This window comes from Haliotis rubra, unplaced genomic scaffold (genome assembly GCF_003918875.1).
Source record: "Haliotis rubra isolate DU_JTF1 unplaced genomic scaffold, ASM391887v1 Scf71, whole genome shotgun sequence".
NCBI lineage: Eukaryota > Metazoa > Mollusca > Gastropoda > Lepetellida > Haliotidae > Haliotis > Haliotis rubra.
The window spans coordinates 990,664-1,006,889 of NW_025767424.1; the positions used below are offsets into that span (position 1 = coordinate 990,664).

General features: G+C 43.7%; 1 long non-coding RNA gene across 1 annotated transcript; it reads left to right on the forward strand.

The window, feature by feature from the left end:
• The first annotated feature begins 3,431 nt into the window (after positions 1-3,431).
• Positions 3,432-14,449, forward strand: LOC124259144. Its single transcript, XR_006893759.1, has 2 exons — positions 3,432-3,525; positions 14,303-14,449. It is a non-coding gene; the product is annotated as an uncharacterized LOC124259144 (long non-coding RNA).
• Positions 14,450-16,226: the final 1,777 nt, after the last annotated feature.

A 16,226-nucleotide genomic window follows, 5' to 3' on the forward strand; every position in this document is an offset into this window, starting at 1 on the left:
CTGCTTAGCCCCTGGTCTGGCCACCCGTCTAGCCCACTGTCCGTTTAGTCCCTGGTCTGTCCACCCGTTTTGTCCCCGTCTGTCCACCCGGTATGTTCCCGGTCTGTCCACCCGATTAGTCCCTGATCTGTCCATCCTTTTATTCCCTGGTCTGTCCATCTTTATTTCCTGGTCTGTCAATCCGTTTAGTCCTTGGTCTGTCCATCCGTTTAGTCCCTGGTCTGTCCATCCGTTTGGTACCCGGTCTGTCAGTCCGTTGAATCCTTGGTCTGTCCAGTCGTGTATTCTCTGGTCTGTCCACCCATTTTGTCCCTCGTCTGTCCACCCGTTTTGTTCCCGGTCTGTCCACCCGTTTTGTCCCCGGTCTGTCCGTCCGTTTATTCCCTGGTCTGTCCATCCGTTTAGTCCCTTGTATGTCCATCCGTTTTGTCCCCGGTCTGTCCACCCGTTTTGTTCCCGGTCTGTCCACCCGTTTTGTTCCCGGTCTGTAACGACTATTGAATGACTCAGAAATATGCGGATTCCATCCTTCTTAAGATATTTTGAATGTTCATGATAAATTCTGTAAACTCATATTAAAGTTAAGAAGATCTGTCCCTTATATAGTTGCGAAAGCAGAACTGGGGAGATACTCATTAAAAGGAAACCAACAGTTGAACATAATTAAGTACTGGTTACGTTTATTATCCGAGAGTGAAAACAGTATATTACATTACAGTTATGTATATCAGTACATCCGGGCTGAAAAGGGTCTGGATTGTTGGGCACTTAAAGTTAAAAACCTCTTAAGTTCTTATGGATTTGGTGAAATCTGGAACCGGCAATCTGTTTCCTGCATTCAATCGTTTCTACCAGCTTTTAGAACACGGTGCACTGATATTGATAATCAGTTTCTCTTTGAATCGTTTGACAAACTATCTTCACTGTATTTTTATAAAACAATTAAGTTATCCAATGAATATGAAAACTATTTAAATGATTTTAATATTGTTGCATTTAGGATTACTCTTCCACAATTTCGTACACCCTGTAGTGTGACCTTATGATATCACAGGGTTCAAACTTAGGCATACCTTAAAGTGAAAGACTTTGTCCATTTTGTATCATCCCAAATGTAGAAACAGAATACCATGTCTGTCTAGTGTATCCATTTGATAATGACCTTAGAAGATATTTCCTGCCAAGATATTACTACAAATTTCCTTCAGCGTGTAAACGTAATCTTATTTTTACCACCAAAAATATTTCCATGCTTAATAATCTTGCCAAGTTTACTTTCTTTGCTGTTAAAATGAGGAGCAAGCAATTGTCCATTACATAACCTACATATGTTATATTCACATATACATTGTACTAGATATAACTACTTGTTGTACTCAAACATTGATACATGCACTGGTGGCGCAACATCAACATCTTTGTCAAAACATTAACTGTAAAATGGGCCTGTGGCCTGATTTACCGAAATGAACTACTACTACTCGTGCCTCCTTGTACCCCGAGTAAACATCTGCGACACAACTGAGAAAATGTTGGCTGCAAGACAGCCACGATTCCGTCGCAGATTAAAACTATCCCTGGCACATAAATTCCTCTCGATTCCTTCTTACTGCTTTTTAAGCAAACAATTCAAGTTCCCTTCCACCATGACACAGTGCCAGGTGAGTAAGATGTCACTCCTGTGACGCGACATTATCTAGATATATCGTCTTACACAGACATTCCGCTTGTGTCGAACTACAGGTACCTCGAAATGTTTCCGTAACAACGTACAATGTCTTATCGCTAACTGGAAATTATTCGTTTTAGATGGCGAACACTGCTGGGTGATATAATGAGTGAATGAGTGAGTGAGTGAGTGACTTTCCAGTAGTATTACGGCTTGGGACACCAGAAATGGGTTTCACACACGCTTTAACCACTGGGCTACCCTACCGCGATAATATATGTATATACTTAGTGAGTCATTTTGGACACGATTGCAGGCCACTTACTCAACATATCGATAATCCCATTAATTTCCTTTGCAGAGTGCAATAAACCTTGAAACTAAGAATTTCGACATGGCACTGGTCTAAAACTGTAAATAACTCGACATCATTTCGACTGTTTACAGAAAATCGAGTTAACGAAATGTCATACAATCTATAGGTCTAGTTGATGGCAAATGTTACTTCTATTAAAGAATACATATGGGTGACGAAATAAACGACAAACAACACTGTAAAGCTTTATTGAAATTTATTGAAGTTTGACTGAAGCTTATTCTCTGAAGGTTTACTAACTTTCACGCAAAGAAGCAAAGAAGGTTATCCGCAATGGCTGGGGAAGGAAAATAGTACCAATATATCGATCAACGACTGTGGAGCAGTCAGTATTGCTGTGTTTACTCTGTGTGATAACTCACATGAATATTGTTCATAATAACAGATGGTTGGACTGACAAATGTCCGGATTAACACATTTCCAGTTTAACAGATGTCCTGATTAGTAAATATCCTTTTTCACACTTGTCCGGAATAACAAATTTCCTGTTTAACAAAGTCTTAATTAGTCAATATCCTTCTTCACACTTGTCCGGATTAACAGATGAGATGCGAATGGTGTTGAAGCGGACGATGTCGTAGCCTGTACACGGTATAGGCCGTTCAGTGAGCGGCGTTGAGGATGATGTTGTCCAACCAAGACTGTATACGGCTGAGGCCGTTCAGGGAGTGGTGTTGAAGTGCATGGTGTCGAAGCGTATATGCAGTAGAGGTAGTTCAGCGAGTGGCGTAGGAGTGTGTGTGTTGCCCAAGCTTGTATACGGTAGATGTGGTGTAGGAGCGTGTGTTGCCCAAGCTTGTATACGGTAGATAGGATGTTGTATACGGTAGATGTGGTGTAAGAGTGTGGTAGATGTATACGGTGTAGGAGTGTGTTGCCCAAGTGTATGCCCAAGCTTGTATACGGTAGATGTGGTGTAGGAGTGTGTGTTGCCCAAGCTTGTATACGGTAGATGTGGTGTGTAGGTGTGTTGCCCGCTTGTAAGCGTGTGTGTTGCCCAAGCTTGTATACGATGTGGTGTAGATGTGTTGTAGGAGCGTGTATATACGGTAGATGTGGTGTAGGAGCGTGTGTTGCCCAAGCTTGTATACGGTAGACGTGGTGTAGGAGAGTGTGGTGCCCAAGCTTGTATACGGTAGATGTGGTGTAGGAGTGTATGTTGCCCAAGCTTGTATACGGTAGATGTGGTGTAGGAGCGTGTGTTGCCCAAGCTTGTGTACGGTAGATGTGGTGTAGGAGTGTGTGTTGCCCAAGCTTGTATACGGTAGATGCGGTGTAGGAGCGTGTTGCCCAAGCTTGTATACGGTAGATGCGGTGTAGGAGCGTGTGTTGCCCAAGCTTGTATACGGTAGATGTGGTGTAGGAGCGTGTGTTGCCCAAGCTTGTGTACGGTAGATGCAGTAGCTAAAGCTCAGCGGCAGTATGGACACACGGGTATTTCAGAGCACGTGTCGGGGCAGGTTGAAGGCCACCAGAAAGGTGGCACAAGACACCATCAACCAGCTGCAGCTGCAGCTGCAGGCAGTTGCAGATGAAGCTGTAGAAAACAGAAAAAGGTTCAATGTCAAATATCAAGGGACCTCATTTCTGCCCAAATATGTGTGTTGTAGAAAGGCACACTATGCAATGTTCAAGTAGCATGACTTTTATAAACCCAACGACTCTGGACCAGACACACCTGTGATTTATATTATCAATTTATTCTATCGATCTATGTAACTGGGTATCGATTCCATGCATCAACCATGTTAAAGAATCTGACCACCCTATCTTATTACCCACTTACCTCACACAAGGTAACAATGGTAGTATATGGACCAAGCAACGCCATCTTTTAGACTTATTTCAGACACATATGACGAACAGTTAACTTGAATTGTCAAGTCGATTACAAGTAGATATATAGAGAATCTCACCCGAGTGTCTTTTGATATCAAATATATCACCATGAGTTGATACAGTTACAAAGTTACAAAGGATATTTTCACTTTTATGAACGTGTGTTGGTATATTTGATATCAGAAGACACGAGGGTGAGATTCTATTTATCATCAAAAATCATTCTTCTTTAGTTTTCAATGAAAAATGTACATCTCTGAACACATTACTGCCATTAGACTTGCAGTGCAGCGATGTCATAGCATTGTAACGTCATCAAGTTCATGACGTCATAGCAATGTTAGGGCATTATACAAAATCTACTGTCAAGGAGATATTGTTTGATCTCACACAAGCAATATCTCCCTTGGAACACAGTTTTGGATGATAAATAATATTATACAAAATTAGTCTGTCTCACAGTTCCTGAAACACATTATTTTCCCTACTGCCAAGCCCTCTCTGCAGTGCTAAAGCCCGAAATGAAAAAAGTCTAGATTTCCTCAGGTTCTAAATCCCTGGGTCTCCTTTTAAATTTAAATGGGTTTGTTTGTTACTATCAAAATAACATATATTCAGAGACTAAGCGCTAGCCTAATACAAAATCAACTTTTTGAATTGGGCCCATTCCTCATTGCGGTTTCAGCGAATTACGTTTATCACAAACTTTTGCATCAGTATGAACATGTTAGCGCTAAGAGGACTTTGTGGGATGGGACCCTTGTCCCTAAATAGACAACTTACCATCCATCGCCATCTTAACTTCGAGGACAGCCTGCAGCATCTCGGCTCTACCGTGCACTCTTTCTGACATGTTCTCTTTTTTCATCATCGTCTTCATCTCTTTCATTGCCTTTTCAGTATCTGCTCTACGAGAACTTAAAAGATTTCTCACAAATGGTATTACAGTACTTATCGCACCGGCGATTCCAGAGATAATAGTTCCAATAATCCTCTTCTTTCGACTAAGTTTTGAATCCATGGGCTTTCCGATCCCGTCCCTATCGGTAGACGCCATCTGTAAAATGATGGACATCACCACACAGACAATGAGGAGTTCCGACCTTACTCCCATGATCACCTGCAAATAAAACAAAACACACATTTGTCAGTGTTCAGTAAGCAAACGCGGACATGTCTAAGATGACAGTGAACTGACGTCACTGACTATATCGTTAAGACGAGGGAACGTGTACGCATACACACTGCACCGCTTGTATCAAACCTCGTAGGGACGGTGGGGTAGCCTAGTGGTTAGTGCGTTTGCTAGTCACGCCGACGACTCGGGTTTGATTCCTAAATTGGTTACAATTTTTAAGCCCATTTCTGGTGTCCCCCTTATGATAATGATGCAACACTGCACCATAAAAGAACTCTTACTCACTCACTCACGACTGTATCAATGTCGGATAACTCGATAAATATTGTCCGTTCAATCAAACTTCAATTTATGGAATTAACACAACGTTATATATTACAGTATATTAAGACAGGAAAAGACTCGTCACCTTGTACACTGTCCGCTTTCCCTGCCCCTTTGTCTCAAGTCAGAGGGTGAAATATACATCCTAATCTTATATACAAGACGAGGGGCGTTTCTTAGGTACGTTTGGCAACGTATTGGCGTCGTAAGCCAGGGGCGGTGTGCTTTCTCAAGAGTAGAATCAACTCCATATATGGCCCTGTTTTTTTATATTTTCATTACTTCTGTATTAATAGAATTCCGTTGGTGTCATTAATTCCCACTTCCGTGTGACCTCAGTGTTTGAAAAATCTTTTCCGATAAACAAGTACTGGAAAGTAAGACGATGGATGCAAGAATCGCATAACAATAAGATGTTGGTGCTGATAAGACAGTAGCTGACATTAGTCTGACCCTACGCGGTTGACCGTACTGCAACAATTTATCCTTGAAACCGACCGGGTTTGAGCTGATATTCAATAACCCTTGCTTGTCGTGAGAGTGAGTGACTGAGGTGGGTTTTACGCCGCTTTTAGCAATATTCTAGCAATACCACTGCGGGGAACACCAGAAATGGGCTTCACACATTGTACCCATATGGGGAATCGAACCCGGCCTTTCAGCGTGACGAGCGAACGCTTTAACCACTTGGCTACCCCACCGCCCGCTTGTCGTAAGAGGCGACCAGCGGCATCGGGTACTTAGGCTCGCTTGGTGGATGAATGTGATCGTATCGCAGTTCTGCAAATTGTGATGTCAATCATTAAATTATCTGGTCCAGATTCGATTATCTGAAGACCGTCGTCAAATACTAGCAACTGTTCTTCTATAAACAACAAACAAACAAACAACTTTGAGAGCCATAGCTCCTTTAAGATGTGTCTCTGTCTTGTCTTGAGTTTCCCCTTGCGTGATAGGTATTACATCATACACCGAATATACAGTACAGAGAGAATGGGTTGGTATTATTGAACAGTGAGTTGCTACTAACAGGATCGGGTTGACACGTGTCATCATATCCCAATTGCGTAGATCGATGCTCATGATGTTGATCACTGATTTGACTCCATTATATACATACCGCCGCAATATAGCTGGAATATCGGTGAGTGCGGAGTAAAACCCACTCACTCATTCACCGTGACATCATGGCTTAAATCGAGGGAAAAGCAAAATAGATTCATGTCGTACCTGGTAACCACTCTGGGAATCAGCAAGCAGGGTTGTGGTGTTGGCAAATCTAGAAATATATTCGGGCAGAACCGAGTTTCACAATCGTGGACCAACTCTTTAGATACCTGGGCATCATGGTCACACCACCCCAGCCCGACCCACCCCAGCTCCGATTTTATGTTCATGCCACCACCAACGTATAGAGGGTGGTGTGGTTTACCAATAATCTTCATTTCCAGAAGAGATTTCTTCTGAAAGGAAATGAGAAACAGAACCCATACGCATCACTAACACGATATCCTCATACACCAACACGCTATCCCCACAAAACACCTCACATCACCAACACGCTATCCCCACAAAACACCTCACATCACCAACACGCTATCCCCACAAAACACCTCACATCACCAAGACGCTATCCCCACAAAACACCTCACATCACCAACACGCTATCCCCACAAAACACCTCACATCACCAACACGCTATCCCCACAAAACACCTCACATCACCAACACGCTATCCCCACAAAACACCTCACATCACCAACACGTTATCCCCACAAAACACCTCACATCACCAACACGCTATCCCCACAAAACACCTCACATCACCAACACGTTATCCCCACAAAACACCTCACATCACCAACACGCTATCCCCACAAAACACCTCACATCACCAACACGTTATCCCCACAAAACACCTCACATCACCAACACGTTATCCCCACAAAACACCTCACATCACCAACACGTTATCCCCACAAAACACCTCACATCACCAACACGTTATCCCCACAAAACACCTCACATCACCAACACGCTATCCCCACAAAACACCTCACATCACCAACACGCTATCCCCACACAAATCACACCTCCCCACATCACCAACACGCTTATCCCCACAAAACACCTCAACACGCACATCACCAATCACCAACACGCTATCCCCACAAAACACCTCACATCACCAACACGCTATCCCCACACAAAACACCTCAAAACACCTCACATCACCAACACGTTATCCCCACAAAACACCTCACATCACCAACACGCCATCCCGTTATCCCACAAAACACCTCCACACCACCAACACGTTATCCCCACAAAACACCTCACATCACCAACACGCTTATCCCCACAAAACACCTCATATCACCAACACGTTATCCCCACAAAACACCTCATCCACCAAGACGTTATCCCCAAAAACACCTCACATCATCACCGCTTATCCAAAACACCTTATCACCAACAAAACAAACACCTCACATCACCAACACGCTTATCCCCACAAAACACTTCACATCACCAACACGTTATCCCAACAAAACACCTCACATCACCAACACGCTTATCCCCACAAAACACCTCACATCACCAACACGCTTATCCCCAACAAAACACCTCCTCACATCACCAACACGCTATCCCCACAAAACACCTCATATCACCAACACGCAATCCCTACAAAACACATCTTACATCACCAACACGTTATCCCACAAAACACCTCACATCACCAACACGCTATCCCCACAAAACACCTCACATCACCAACACGTTATCCCACAAATCACCTCACATCACCAACACGTTATCCCTACAAACACCTCATCATATCACCAACACGCTATCCCTCAAACACACTCACATCACCAACACGTTATCCCCACAAAACACCTCACATCACCAACACGCTATCCCCACAAAACACCTCACATCACCAACACGTTATCCCCAAACCGCACCTCCTTATCACACATCACCAACACGATAACACGCTTATCCCCACAAAACACCTCACATCACCAACACGCTATCCCCACAAAACACCTCACATCACCAACACGCTATCCCCACAAAACACCTCACATCACCAACACGTTATCCCCACAAAACACCTCACATCACCAACACGTTATCCCCACAAAACACCTCACATCACCAACACGCTATCCCCACAAAACACCTCACATCACCAACACGCTATATCCCACAAAACACCTCACATCACCAACACGTTATACCCACAAAACACCTCACATCACCAACACGCAATCCCTAAACCACATCTCACATCACCAACACGTTATCCCATCAAAACACCTCACATCACGAACACATTATCCACACAAAACATCTCACATCACAAACACGTTATTCCCACAAAGCACCTTACATCACCAACACGTTATCCCCACAAAACCCATCATATCACCAACACGCTATCCCCTCAAACTACGTCACATCGCCAAAACGTTATCCCCACAAAACACCTCAAATTACCAACACGCTATCCCCACAAAACACCTCACATCACCAACTCGTTATCCCCAAACTGCACCTCACATCACCAACACGATATCCCCACAAAACACCTCACATCACCAACACGCTATCCCCACAAAACACCTCACATCACCAACACGCTGTCCCAACAAAACACCTCACATCACCAACACGTTATCCCCACAAAACACCTCACATCACAAACACGTTATCCCCAAAAAACACTCTCACATCACCAACACGTTATCCCCACAAAACACCTCACATCACCAACACGTAATCCCCACAAAACACCTCACATCACCAACACGTAATCCCCACAAAACACCTCACATCACGAACACATTATCCCCACAAAATACCTCACATCACCAACACGTTATCCCCAGAAAACACCTCACATCACCAACTTGCTATCCCCACAAAAAACCCTCACATCACCAACACGTTATCCCCACAAAACACCTCACATCGCCAAAACGCTGTCCCCACAAATCACCTGATATCACCAACACGCTGTCCCCACAAAACACTTCACATCATCAACACGCTGTCCCAACAAAACACTTCACATCACCAACACTTAACCCCTACAAAACACGTCACATCAGTAACACGTTATCCCCACAAAACACCTCACATCACCAACGCGTTATCCCCGCAAAACACCTCACATCACCAACACGTTATCCCCACAAAACATCTCACATCACCAACACATCATCCCCACAAAATACCTCACATCACCAACACGTTATCCCCAGAAAACACCTCACATCACTAACTTGCTATCCCCACAAAAACACCTTACATCACCAACACGTTATCCCCACAAAACACCTCACATCACCAACACGATGTCCCCACAAAACACCTCACATCGCCAAAACGCTGTCCCCACAAATCACCTTACATCACCAACACGCTGTCCCCACAAAACACTTCACATCACCAACACGCTGTCCCCACAAAACACTTCACATCACCAACACGTAACCCCTACAAAACACGTCACATCAGTAACACGTTATCCCAACAAAACACCTCACATCACCAACACGTTATCCCCCCAAAACACCTCACATCACCAACACGTTATCCCCAAACAACACCTCACATCAACAGCACGCTATCCCCACAAAAACACCTCACATCATCAACACGCTATCCCCAGAAAAAACATCTCATCACGATCACGCTGTCCCCACAAAACACCTCACATCACCAACACGTTATCCCCACAAAACACCTCACATCACCAACAGGTTATCCCCACAGAACACCTCACATCAGCAACACGTTATCCCCACAAAAAAACTCACATCACCAACACGTTATCTCCACAAAACACCTAATATCACCAACACGCTGTCCCCACAAAACACCTCACATCACCAACACGCTATACCCTCAAAACACCTCACATCACCAACACGTTATACTCCACAAAACAACTTCACATCATCACCAACACGCTATCCCTAAAAACACACTCACATCACCAACACGTTATCCCCACAAAACACCTCACATCACCAACACGTTATCCCCACAAAACACCTCACATCACCAACTCGTTATTCCCTAATACATAACACCTCACATCACCAACACGTTATCCCCACAAATCACCTCACATCACCAACACTTTATCCCCACAAAACACCTCACATCACCAACTCGTTATCCCCAAACTCTCAAATTACCAACACGCTATCCCCACAAAACATCTCACATCACCAACTCGTTATCCCCAAACTGCACCTCACATCACCAACACGATATCCCCACAAAACACCTCACATCACCAACACGCTATCCCCACAAAACACCTCACATCACCAACACGCTATTCCCATAAAACACCTCACATCACCAACACGTTATCCCCACAAAACACCTCACATTACCAACACGTAACCCCTACAAAACACGTCACATCAGTAACACGTTATCCCAACAAAACACCTCACATCACCAACACGTTATCCCCATAAAGCACCTCACATCACCAACTCGTTATCCCCAAACTGCACCTCACATCACCAACTCGTTATCCCCACAATACACCTCACATCACCAACACGCTGTCTCAACAAAACACCTCACATCACGAACACATTATCGCCACAAAACCCCTCAGATCACCAACACGCTATCCCCTCAAAACCCCTCACATCACCAACACGCTGTCTCAACAAAACACCTCACATCACGAACACATTATCGCCACAAAACCCCTCAGATCACCAACACGCTATCCCCACAAAGCACCTCACATCACCAATTCGTTATCCCCAAACTGCACCTCACATCACCAACACGCTATCCCCACAAAGCACCTCACATCACCAACTCGTTATCCCCAAACCGCACCTCACATCACCAACTCGTTATCCCCAAACCGCACCTCACATCACCAACACGCTGTCCCCACAATACACCTCACATCACCAACACGCTGTCTCAACAAAACCCCTCACATCACCAACACGTTATCCCCACAAAACACATCACATCACCAACACGTTATCCCCACAAAACTCCTCACATCTCCAACACGTTATCCCCAAACAACACCTCACATCACCAACACGTAATCCCCACAAAACACCTCACATCACAAACACGCTGTCCGCACAAAACACCTCACATCACCAACACGCCGCTATCGCCACAATATATATCCCCTGATATAGTTAGTGAGTAATTTTGGACACGATTGCAGTCCACTTACTCAACATATCGATAATCCCATTGATTTCCTTTGCAGAGTGCATTAAACCTTGAAACTAGGAATCTCGACATGGCACTGGTCAAAAACTGTTTCCAGAAAATCGAGTTAACGAAATGTCACTATACAATCTATAGGTCTAGATGCTTGGAAATGTGTCGAATGTACTTATATTAACGTATACATACGGGTGACGAAATAAACGACAAACAACACTGTAAAACTTTATTGAAGCTTTATTGGAGTTAGACTGAAGCTTATTCTCTGAAGGTTTACTAACTTTCATATAAGCAAAGAAGGTTATCCACAATTATTGGGGGAGGAAAATAGCATGTATCAACGACTGTGAGGCAGCCCATATTGATGTGTTTACTCTGTGTGATAACTCATATGAATATTGTTCATAATAACAGATGGTTGGACTGACAAATGTCCGGATTAACACATTTCCAGTTTAACAAATTCCTAATTAGTAAATATCCTTCTTTACACTTGTCCGGAATAACAAATTTCCAGTTTAACAAAGTCCTGATTAGTAAATATCCTTCTTTACACTTGTCCGAAATAACATGTTTCCAATTTAACAAGTTCCTAATTAGTAAAGCCGCCATGTAGCTGGAATATTGCTGAGTGCGGCGTAAAACTAAACCCACTCACTCGCTAATTAGTAAATGTCCTTCTTTACACAAATGTTCTGATGAGCGAGTTCAGAGAGTAGTGTTGAAGTGGATGTCGTTGAAGCTTGTAGAAGGTTGAGACGCTACAGTGAGTGGTGTTGAAGTGGACGATGTCGTAGCTTGTATACGGTGGAGGCCGTTCAGTGAGCGGCGTTCAGGATGATGTTGTCCAACCAAGATTTATACGGTTGAGGCCGTTCAGGGAGTGGTGCTGAAGTGCAGGGTGTCAAAGCCTGTATGCAGTATAGGCAGATGGGCGAGTGGTGTAGGAGTATGTGTTGCCCAAGCTTGTATACTGTAGGTGTGGTGTAGGAGTGTGTGTTGCCCAAGCATGTATACGGTAGATGTGGTGTAGGAGAGTGTGGTGCCCAAGCTTGTATACGGTAGATGTGGTGTAGGAGAGTGTGTTGCCCAAGCTTGTATACGGTAGATGTGGTGTAGGAGTGTGTGTTGCCCAAGCTTGTATACGGTAGATGTGGTGTAGGAGCGTGTGTTGCCCAAGCTTGTATACGATAGATGTGGTGTAGGAGAGTGTGGTGCCCAAGCTTGTATAGGTAGATGTGGTGTAGGAGAGTGTGTTGCCCAAGCTTGTATACGGTAGATGTGGTGTAGGAGTGTGTGTTGCCCAAGCTTGTATACGGTAGATGTGGTGTAGGAGTGTGTGTTGCCCAAGCTTGTATACGGTAGATGTGGTGTAGGGCGATGTGTTGCCCAAGCTTGTATACGATAGATGTGGTGTAGGAGAGTGTGTTGCCCAAGCTTGTATACGGTAGATGTGGTGTAGGAGAGTGTGTTGCCCAAGCTTGTATACGGTAGATGCGGTGTAGGAGTGTGTGTTGCCCAAGCTTGTATACAGTAGATGTGGTGTAGGAGCGTGTGTTGCCCAAGTTTGTATACGGTAGATGTTGTGTAGGAGTGTGTGTGTTGCCCAAGCTTGTATACGGTAGATGTGGTGTAGGAGCGTGTGTTGCCCAAGCTTGTATACGATAGATGTGGTGTAGGAGCGTGTGTTGCCCAGCTTGTATACGGTAGATGTGGTGTAGGAGAGATGTGTTGCCCAAGCTTGTATACGGTAGATGTGGTGTAGGAGCGTGTGTGGTGCCCAAGCTTGTGTACGGTAGACGTGGTGTAGGAGAGTGTGTTGCCCAAGCTTGTATACGGTAGATGTGGTGTAGGAGTGTGTGTTGCCCAAGCTTGTATACGATAGATGTGGTGTAGGAGTGTGTGTTGCCCAAGCTTGTATACGATAGATGTTGTGTAGGAGTGTGTGTTGCCCAAGCTTGTATACGGTAGATGTGGTGTAGGAGAGTGTGTTGCCCAAGCTTGTATACGGTAGATGTTGTGTAGGAGAGTGTGTTGCCCAAGCTTGTATACGGTAGATGTTGTGTAGGAGAGTGTGTTGCCCAAGCTTGTATACGGTAGATGTGGTGTAGGAGTGTGTGTTGCCCAAGCTTGTATACGGTAGATGTGGTGTAGGAGCGTGTGTTGCCCAAGCTTGTATACGATAGATGTGGTGTAGGAGAGTGTGGTGCCCAAGCTTGTATACGGTAGATGTGGTGTAGGAGAGTGTGTTGCCCAAGCTTGTATACGGTAGATGTGGTGTAGGAGATGTGTGTTGCCCAAGCTTGTATACGGTAGATGTGGTGTAGGAGAGTGTGTTGCCCAAGCTTGTATACGGTAGATGTGGTGTAGGAGAGTGTGTTGCCCAAGCTTGTATACGGTAGATGTGGTGTAGGAGCGTGTGTGTTGCCCAAGCTTGTATACGGTAGATGTGGTGTAGGAGAGTGTGTTGCCCAAGCTTGTATACGGTAGATGTGGTGTAGGAGCGTGTGTTGCCCAAGCTTGTATACGGTAGATGTGGTGTAGGAGAGTGTGTTGCCCAAGCTTGTATACGGTAGATGTGGTGTAGGAGTGTGTGTTGCCCAGGCTTGTATACGGTAGATGCAGTAGCTGATCATGAAACCCAGCGGGACTATGAGTACACGGGTATTTCAGAGCACGTGTCGGGGCAGGTTGAGAGCCACCAGCAAGGTGGCACAAGACACCATCAACCAGCTGCAGCTGCAGGCAGTGGCAGATGAAGCTGTAGAAAACAGAAAAAGGTTCAATGTCAAATATCAAGGGACCTCATTTCTGCCCAAATATGTGTGTTGTAGAAATTAAAAACGTCGAATCTGACTTTGTCAGTTTGTTGTAAAAAGGCACGCTATGCAATGTTCAAGCAGCATGACTGTTATAAACCCAAATACTCTGGACCAGACACACGGAATTTACATTATCGATTTATTCTATCGATCTATGCAACTGGGTATCTATTACATGCATTAGACTATTAAAGGGGAAATTATTGCGATAGGGATATTATATTGCGACCAATTATTGCAATAGTATTGCAATAGTTTCTTTCTCCTTGAACTGTCTCATTTGAAGTCATTTCCCAAATGAATGTAAAATTTAAATGAAATAAAAACTAGTCAAAGTTGTTTCAGTCTCTTTTAATAACTGACTAAAAACTTGAAACGCAGAAAGAGTTAAAACATAAACTTATAGTTATTCACAATTTCAAACTCCGACTGGCATACCGTGTTTGCCGATATGTTTGTTTAAGAGGTAACATGGGCAGATAACTCTAAATCAAAGTGAACGAATCTGGTACTTCCTGTATTTTGTGCTGCTGCGCATTTATCAACGGAAGTCAATTCCTAAACTATCGACAGTCACACATACTATCGATGCATCGATAGTTTTCGTTTCTACCATCGATTAATTGCTATCAGAGACTCAACAATTGCAATCCATCGATAGTTCGATGCATCGTTACAGCACAAGTTATAGAACCCACTAACCACACTCAAGGTAAAAATGGTAATATATGAACCACATGTACTGTCGGAAATAGAAAAAAACTGGGGTTTTTTCACATTTATATGTACAATTTAAGTAGTTAATATGTGAAAGTATGAAATGTATGTTAAACTAAGTTCGGCCTAACGACAGTCTCAGTGGTAGGGAGATAGGAAACGTAAAAAAAGGACTTTAGTGAGGAGAGATTAGTGCCGAAATGAGCAATGCGGGTGTTTTCTGTCCAAAGCCACTTGTTTGGAACACACCATGGCTTTATGCAAATTAGAGTGCGATGATGTTGTATTACAAAGGACACTTTTTAAATGCCCATTTTGAATTTAGACTTAGCTTCCTGATAAACGATAGCTGACGTAAAAAATAAACTGAAACTATTAAGGATGTAGCTGCCAGGGAGTCTCACTATCACTATGAAAAGGAACATGTAGGAGGGGTCGTCTCAAAAGCAAAACCAGGACGGGTGTCGCAGACGGTGGTTGGGGGCGAGCTGGGGCATAGAGATATGAGCTAAGATAAGATAATCTTTTAGGGTAATTAAACTGGGCAAGTAAACGGCATGTCATAACAATTTACAAATAATATTCAGTCCTGTCGATCTTCGGGTACTCATGCCACCTATATATTTTAAGGCATTTAATACGATGGGAGACTTTAGCTTTTCTATGGGTATCATAATGGTATCATCATATCATACTATGGTTTTATCATAAATTTTATGAAAGAAAGACACGTGAGATGTTAATCAATAGATGAGACATACACAACACATAAGAAAAAGCATAAAATTTATTTTAGATAATCCCTTGCGCCTGAGGCAGCCCATGGTCATACCTGGCTGAGCAACCTAATTGCCATCTATAGCCTGATCTATTGTTTTGCCCGATTTTACGAGTAAACATGCTTTTCTGGATATCCTTTTATGCATCCCGCTGAACGCCCAGTTATCCTGATGTGGGTTATTTCGACATATGCTATTTGCAATTGTGGAAATTTTAAGGATACAGAGTAACAGCCTAAAACATTATGTCTTTCAGTGGCATTTAGAAGTTGTACATAGATGTCCAAGATATTTGTATGGATTAAACTTCTTTTT